The 8,048-nt window shown below is 40.6% G+C and overlaps 1 pseudogene; it reads right to left on the bottom strand.

Annotated features, from left to right (window-relative positions):
• Positions 1-7,066: 7,066 nt before the first annotated feature.
• On the bottom strand, positions 7,067-7,474 carry LOC120514348 (annotated as a pseudogene).
• Between the last annotated feature and the right edge of the window lie 574 nt (positions 7,475-8,048).

The following is an 8,048-nucleotide window of genomic DNA, read 5'->3' as shown; positions in this document are numbered from 1 at the left end:
AGAATGGAGAAATGAAGAAAAGGAGCCAATGTTAATCCTCAATAATGCACTGAATATGCTTGTTGCATATATAAATGTCATTCGCACACATTAAACTTGACAGCTCAGCACACACTTAAACTACCAGCTGTTGTACAGATCCTAGGAAGAACAAGGCACAGGTTTTGTGACAGAAGCGCCCAAGGTCAGCAGTCTCTTCAGCAAAATTGTTGGATCTGCTACAGCGCAGGCCGAGTACCGATGTGCCAGCCCGGGGAACAGAGCACATGGTATGGCACTGCCTGTGTGAAATTCCTTAATTCTATACACTTCAATTGTTCAATTGGATACCATTATGATGTTTACTTGTTAACTCAATAAAAACACTATAAAATGTATGTTTAATTGTAGTACAACGACTTGAAAATGTCAAGTTGGAAAGAAATACCAAATCGTAAAACTTGAAAAATTACACCAGCAGGCAAAAATCATTTCAATATCAAATAAAGAGGTCTTCTGCCGAATCCCACCCCTAGTATCAGTGCACTGAGGGACATAACGCCCTCACGTATTCAGCGGGCACAACAAAAAGTGCACCAGCATTTCTTTATTTTAATTTTATGTACTGGTTAAAGTAATTACTACCAGAGGACCTCCTTTAATTTTGTCTCATTTGAATGCCTCAAATGACCGAATTTTTTTTTTTTTTTATTAATTTTATTACAATCCATACAAAGCAATGAAGATTTTACAAAAAGAAAAATTATGTTAAGATCGATCCCCACCCCTGAGAGAGAGAGCAAGCCAAATAACGTTAAAATTTAAGGCTTGTAAACATACCTAATTTAAAAAAAAAATTCTCTGTGCTTTATGAACTTATTTTAAAATATTACTGATTAGATCCTGCCATGTTTTGAAAAATGTCTGTACAGATCCTCTAACTGAGTATTTGATTTTTTCCAATTTTAAATAGTATAACACATCAGTTTCCCACTGACTTAAAAGAGGAGAGTTTGGGTTCTTCCAGTTTATCAGAATAAGTCTGCGTGCCAACAGTGTAGTGAATGCAATCACAATTTGTTTGTCCGTCTCCACTTTAAACCCCTCTGGAAGAACACCAAACACAGCTGTTAATGGTTAGGAGGGATTGTGACACCAAGGCTGTCTGAAAGGTAATTAAAAATTTTGGTCCAGAATAATGTTAATTTGGTGCAGGCCCAGAACATGTGACCCAGTGAGGCTGGGGCTTGGTTGCAACGTTCGCAGGTTGGATCTCGCCCTGGAAACATTTTGGACAGTTTTAAGCGAGACAGATGTGCTCGATATATAATTTTGAGTTGTATAATTGTATGCTTTGCGCATATGGAGCTTGAGTGAATTCTCTGCATTGCTACTTTCCACTCCTTTTCTGATATATTAATTGAGAGATCTTTTTCCCAGTGTCCTCTTGGATCTTTGAAAAGGAAGGGATTGTAAAAGGATTTTATATATTGTAGAGATGGAGTCTAACTCCTTAAAATTGAGCAATAATTTTTCCAGCATGGTTGAGGGTGCAAGATGAGGAAAATCTGGAAGGTTCTGTTTAACAAAGTTCCTGATTTGAAGATAGTGAAAGAAATGTGTAACTGGAATGTTAAATTTGGAATGTAATTGTTCATAGGATGCAAAGACGTTGTCTATATAAAGATCTCTAAGCAAGTTAATTCCAAATTTTTTCCAGATATTAAAAACTGCATATGTTTGTGAAGGTTGAAAGAGGTGGTTCTCTTGCAGAGGTGCCACAGAAAGAAGCTTCTCCGTCTTAAAATACTTTCTACATTGGTTCCAGATTCTAAGTGAGTGGAGCACAATTGGGTTATTAGTGTATTGCCGATAACGTGTGTTTATTGGAGCACAGAGCCAAATGACCAAATTTTACTGACATGTCGATTCGCACAGGCCTAGTTTAACCTGAGGTTATTGTTTTACAGACTTTATACAAAAGGTAAAAGTCTCTGTAATTTTTGTAAATCAATGGTGATTATGAGCAATGTGGCACAGGTACACTAACACTGAGGGCTTTTTTTAAACGTTCAACATTATACAGTGCCTTTCACGACTATATGTCTGTTATATAGTGCCTTTAATATCTACCTAGCTATCTCTCTATAATATAGTGTCTTTCATATCTATCAGTCTAGCATATAGTGCCCTTCATATCTACCTATTGTCGCATACGCACATTTAGGGGACAGTCAAAGGGTCCAACACAGAGAGTAAAAGACATCAGGAAAAGGGTTCGTAATGAGCATTAATGTCTTTTCTCTTTCCGAACCACAGAAGACTAAGCAAAAATTTGTCACTTCCCTTTCTTTGCAGATGACCTCACTTCCGTCTCACCCTGATAACCTCACTTCCGGACCATAACGACGCCATCTTTTCATTTCCTTGCATTCTGTATAAAGTCAACCTGTTTGCCATATTCACTTGTCTGTTATTTTACAGAAAGACAGATATCAGTCTCTATTTACTACTCAAAGACAATACAAGGAAAAATCCCCAAAACTTTGTTTTGTGTCGTCTCAAGTACTTCACAGACAGACAGACAAACACACACACAGACAGACACAGACAGACACACACACACACACACACACACAAATCCCAAGGGGAAACTCACATAATCCAGCAGCAGCATACTGATACAAAAAAAAATATTAAAGAGTAATAAAAATGCATGTAAAAGCAGACAATAACTTTGAGTAATGTTAGCGTTTACCCCCCCGGATAGAAATGAAAAGTCTCTTAGTGTGGGGTCTCCTCAGTCTGTCAGTGGAGCAGGACGGTGACAGCAGTCTGTCGCTGAAGCTGCTCCTCTGTCTGGAGATGATCCTGTTCAGTGGATGCAGTGGATTCTCCATGATTGACAGGACCCTGCTCAGTGCCCGTCACTGTGCCACGGATGTCAAACTGTCCAGCTCTGTGCCTACAATAGAGCCTGCTTTTCTCACCAGTTTGTCCAGGCGTCAGGCGTCTTTCATCTTTATGCTGCCTCCCCAGCACACAACTGCATAGAAGAGGGCACTCGACACAACCATCTGATAGAACATCTGCAGCATCTTATTGCAGATGTTGAAGGACGCCAGCCTTCTAAGGAAGTATAGTCGGCTCTGTCCTCTCTTGGACAGAGCATCAGTATTGGCGGTCCAGTCCAATTTATCATCCAGCTGCACTCCCAGGTATTTATAGGTCTGCACTCTCTGCACAGTCTCCTCTGATGATCTCGGGGTCCATGAGGGGCTTGGGCCTCCTTAAATCCACTACCATTTCCTTGGTCTTGCTGGTGTTTAGGTGTAAGTGGTCTGAGTCACACCATTTAACAAAGTCCTTGATTAACTTCCTGTACTCCTCCTCCTGCCCACTCCTGATGCAGCCCACAATAGCAGTGTCGTCAGCGAACTTTTGCACGTGGCAGGACTCCGAGTTGTATTGGATGTCTGATGTATACAGGCTGAACAGGACCAGAGAAAGTACAGTCCCCAGCAGCGCTCCTCTGTTGCTGACCACAATGTCAGACCTGCAGGTCCTGAGACGCACATACTGAGGTCTGTCTGTAAGATAGTCCACGATCCATGCCACCAGGTATGAGTCTATTCCCATCTCTGTCAGCTTGTCCCTAAGGAACAGAGGTTGGATGGTGTTGAAGGTGCTAGAGAAGTCCAGAAACATAATTCTTACTGCACCACTGCCTCTGTCCAAGTGGGAGAGGGATCGGTGTAGCATATAGATGATGGCATCCTCTGCTCCCACCTTCTCCTTGTATGCGAACTGCAGAGGGTCGAGGACGTGGCGGACCAGTGGCCTCAGGTGGTGAAGCAGCAGCCGCTCCATGGTCTTCATCACTTGTGACGTCAGAGCAACAGGCCGGAAGTCATTCAGCTCACTAGGACGTGACACCTTTGGGACTGGGGTGATACAAGATGTTTGCCAAAGCCTTGGGACTCTCCCGTGTTCCAGGCTCAGGTTTAAGATGTGCTGTAGAGGACTCCCCAGCTCCAACGCACAGGCCTTCAGCAGTCGTGGCGATACTCCATCTGGACCCGCTGCTTTGCTGGCATGAAGTCTCCTCAGCTCTCTGCTCACCTGCGCTGCTGTAATTGTGGGTTGGGTGAAACTCTCTCCTATGCTGGTATCAGCAGAAGGATGGCTGGAGGATGCAGTACTCCGAGGTGAGAGTGGGTTAGATATCTAGTATCATATAGTGCCTTTTCTGTCTATCTATCTATCGTTGTTGTTATGAACTTGAGAGATCCCAAGCACAAAAGTCCCAACTAGAGGGGACAACCATCAACCCCAGCTATTCACATATAAACATCAAAGAAGAAGCTTAACGAATAACAAAAAAAGATAGATTTTACAAAAATACAATACAATACAATTTATTTTTGTATATAGCCCAAAATCACACAAGAAGTGCCGCAATGGGCTTTAACAGGCCCTACCGTTTGACAGCCCCAAAGCCTTGACTGTCTAAAAAGACAAGAAAAATGCCCTGTAACACAAAAAATAAGATCAGGGGAGGAGATGCTTTCAAAACAGCAACCCAAATATCAGTCTTAGTCTCAATACAAAATCCAAGAGCACAAAAGGCTCAAAGCCCAGCAATCACAAAAACAGAAGAATAATCACAAAAGAAACTCAGCACACCCCGAACACATCCACAATGAACCGCAAGGGACTGTGGATTATCACTGCCTTTATACAGCTGAGGGCAGTCCTTTATAGGTGACGGACAGGTGGCTCCACCCACAAAACAGATGGCATATCACAAAAGATGCTTAAACATGAAGAAACGAAATAATCAACAATGTTAAAATAAACAATAAACAAAATAGACATAAAAATGGCATTTCAGCCTCAGCCAGGATAGGAACGTTGGCTGAAATACAACAGCTGCAGCCAAGAATTTTAGCTTAAGACTTGAACATAAATTTCAACCTTCCATTGAAGCAACTTAATGTTTAAAAAAATATAAAGTAGCATTAGCTAAAGATTCTGCAAAAACAACAGCAGCATAAGAAATGACATTTGTATTCCACTTGTATTAGACTCGAGTGTCTATGAACGCTACTTGAACAAGCACAAACCAATTTGGGTTTGTTTTGTAAAATAGCATTAAAAAAAAAAAAAAACATGTATTTAATGTACTCCAATGATAAATGTAATTACATTCTCCGCATTGGCAGTATTGGATATGACTCATTGAATGTGAAAATATTTTAATAAACAAGAATGCAATATCACGGTCTTTGATGAAGAACACAAATTAAAAACGCTCCAACTTTCAAAACAGCTCACTAAGCCCCCAAATGCCCCTCTATATGATGTCAGGAGTACATGTTTCTAATTTGTTTTATGTTTTCGGAGAACATGATGATTGGTTCAGTGCTAAACTAACTAACAAAAAGATGCTTCTCTAAAGGACTCCAATACGCCTCACACGCCTGATCCTATGATTTATAGCCTCGAAAAGCGGCAGGCGGTCTTACTCAGCAGTACCTTCTCTCTCACTCTCAGAGAGCTGGAAATCTCAAAGTTGGGAGTTCAAGTCCATTAGGGTTCCCATTTGTGGAGGCAGTGGCCATAACTTGTTCTAGTTTTGCTATCCCGTCTCTTCATTCTTTTCAAAGCCCACTTATCCAGTGCAGAGTCACGGGGAAGCTGAAGGCAGCAAGTATCAAGCAGGGACGATCCCTGGACAAGGTTATCTTCACTGTTTTACAAGTTAAAGTTATTTCTACACAGTCAACAACAGCAGCGACATTTATTTCTAGAGCATGTTTTCATACAAATGATGCAGCTCAAAGTGCTATACAAAATGAAGAAAGAAATGTTTCTTAAAAACAAATAAACATAAAAATAAGCTTAGGCAATACAGACGATCCCCAAAATTTGTCGTGGTTACATTTCTTGAGCACCCACGAATTGTGAAAAACTGTGAATTTTGGATGTGGTCAAAAAAATGGTTATTTTTATAGTTTAAACCCCAAATATGCCCCCAAAACACTTTAATTTCATTTCAAACTCAGCTTAATACATGACCATAAAAAAAAGAATGTAACGGTAAACCTCGTATACTGTACAATACTGTACTGCTAGAATGTAAAATACCGATGTTTCCCCTATATGTACTGTAATTCATGCAAGTGCGTTTTCTTTGGTATGCACTGTCGTTTTCTGTGGTGTAAGTAGGGTAAATACGTAATAATTTAATTTAATAAAAATACAGTAAAATGTACGGGTACTCACCAATGATTAATGATATTGCTTGAAGATGATGATGATGATGATGATGATGAATTAGCTGTGCAGTACGATGAAGGTATGTAATGAAGATAGTGACTGCACAGCAAAGCAGAGGATTTGCAGCTCCTCAGGCTACTGTGGCAGAACTTTTTAGTTTCCAGGAGCAAATCCAGTAGTTCAACCTTCTCCTGGACTGTCAAACTTTTTTCTGGCGCTTACATTCATTACCAGACGCCTTAAAAGGTGTAGGGAATTTGGGTGGCATCTTAGGGCTTTAAGAAGAACAAAACAAAAAACACGGGAACGCTCAGTGAAACACTCGAGATAGCTACATGCGGTAAACTGTTATGATACAGGAATGCTGGGCTGCATCTGCCGGAGATGCGTCACAGGGCAGCAGCAAGGAACAATGACTAACACTCTCGGATTGACTACTTTCATCATCCCCAGCCGCGTTTTCATCTACGGTTGTGTTCTTTCTACAATACAGTATTGCCACGAAAAAAGCCATAAAAAAAAAATGCAGAGGGTATTTGCAGTTTCCACTAACAATTATTAGTTAGGTTCTAAGGAATAATCCTCAAACGACTGAGGTCACGAACTCTGAACTGTGACTTCGCAGGGGTCTACAGTGCTAAGTAACAAAGAATAAAGTAAGGTCCGATGGCCAGGAGGACAGAAAAAGCAAACAGACAAAAAATGGCAGAGGGCTGGAGAAAAAAAGAAAAGAAAAAAAAAAACAAAATCTGCAGGGGTTCCAAGGCCACGAGACCATCCAGCCCCAACTGGGCAACATTTACTTTTACAATAATGCGGAAACAACTTGGAATCTGAGCTTTTTGCAGAACCACTTATTCTTGCCAGTCTTGTACCTCTCTTCAGACTCAATCTTTGCCTCCCGCCTAGCTTTGGGTTTCAGGGCTGGATCTCTGAATGCATCCTTGTTGACAATGGTTTTATCCAATGGAATATCAACAGAGTATCGGGGAGGTATCAGGCGGTTATAGTTGTAGACCCTGACACAAGACTTGATCTTGGATCACTTTGCAATTTTCTTTTTGCCCATATCTGTGGTAAATTTCAGTAGGTAGCGGTCAACTCCTGCCACAAGTACACGCCTGTAAGGCCTGTCGGACGTGTCATTATCTACATTCTTCATGATGACAACTTTGACTCCTGCATAGCACCCTGCAAGGACCATAACAACTTTTTTCAGGTTTCATAAACTTCCCATTGTGACGCGGTTCAATGGCTGCCATGGACAATAATGAAAATAAAAAAAAAGTCTATTAATGTGCCACGTAAAATGGCGTTTACAATGCGTAAGGGTAACTGGGTCCACAGGTGAATTTAAAACCCTTAAAACTTACCAAATACGACTACTTCGAAACAGTAAAGGTTTAAATTTAATTAAACAATACTTCCACATTTATGTCGTCGAAAGAAAACTGGGAACAATTGTTTTATCATATACTTGGAACTATTTTTCGTCAGGTAAGAACACATTTCTCATTCACTTATCCGTTCACAGCTGCCATCATGGGTGAACCTTAGACTTAAATAAGAAAGTTGATCAGCTTGAAACCAAACATGTGTCGGAAGCTATTTAGAGCAATTTGATCTTTCAAGAAAATGGTTTGAAAATGCACAAATATCCAGGGTATACACATCTCTCTATTATAATAAAAAAAATCCTGGGATGAGGCGAGAGTTTTTCTGAGAGATACTTTCATGTCCCACAAGACGAGACAAGATTTAACCATGCCCTGGGCCGGAAATAAAAG

The sequence above is a fragment of the Polypterus senegalus genome, chromosome 14, assembly GCF_016835505.1.
Source record: "Polypterus senegalus isolate Bchr_013 chromosome 14, ASM1683550v1, whole genome shotgun sequence".
Lineage (NCBI taxonomy): Eukaryota > Metazoa > Chordata > Cladistia > Polypteriformes > Polypteridae > Polypterus > Polypterus senegalus.
This window is presented reverse-complemented; position numbering and strand designations above follow the sequence as displayed.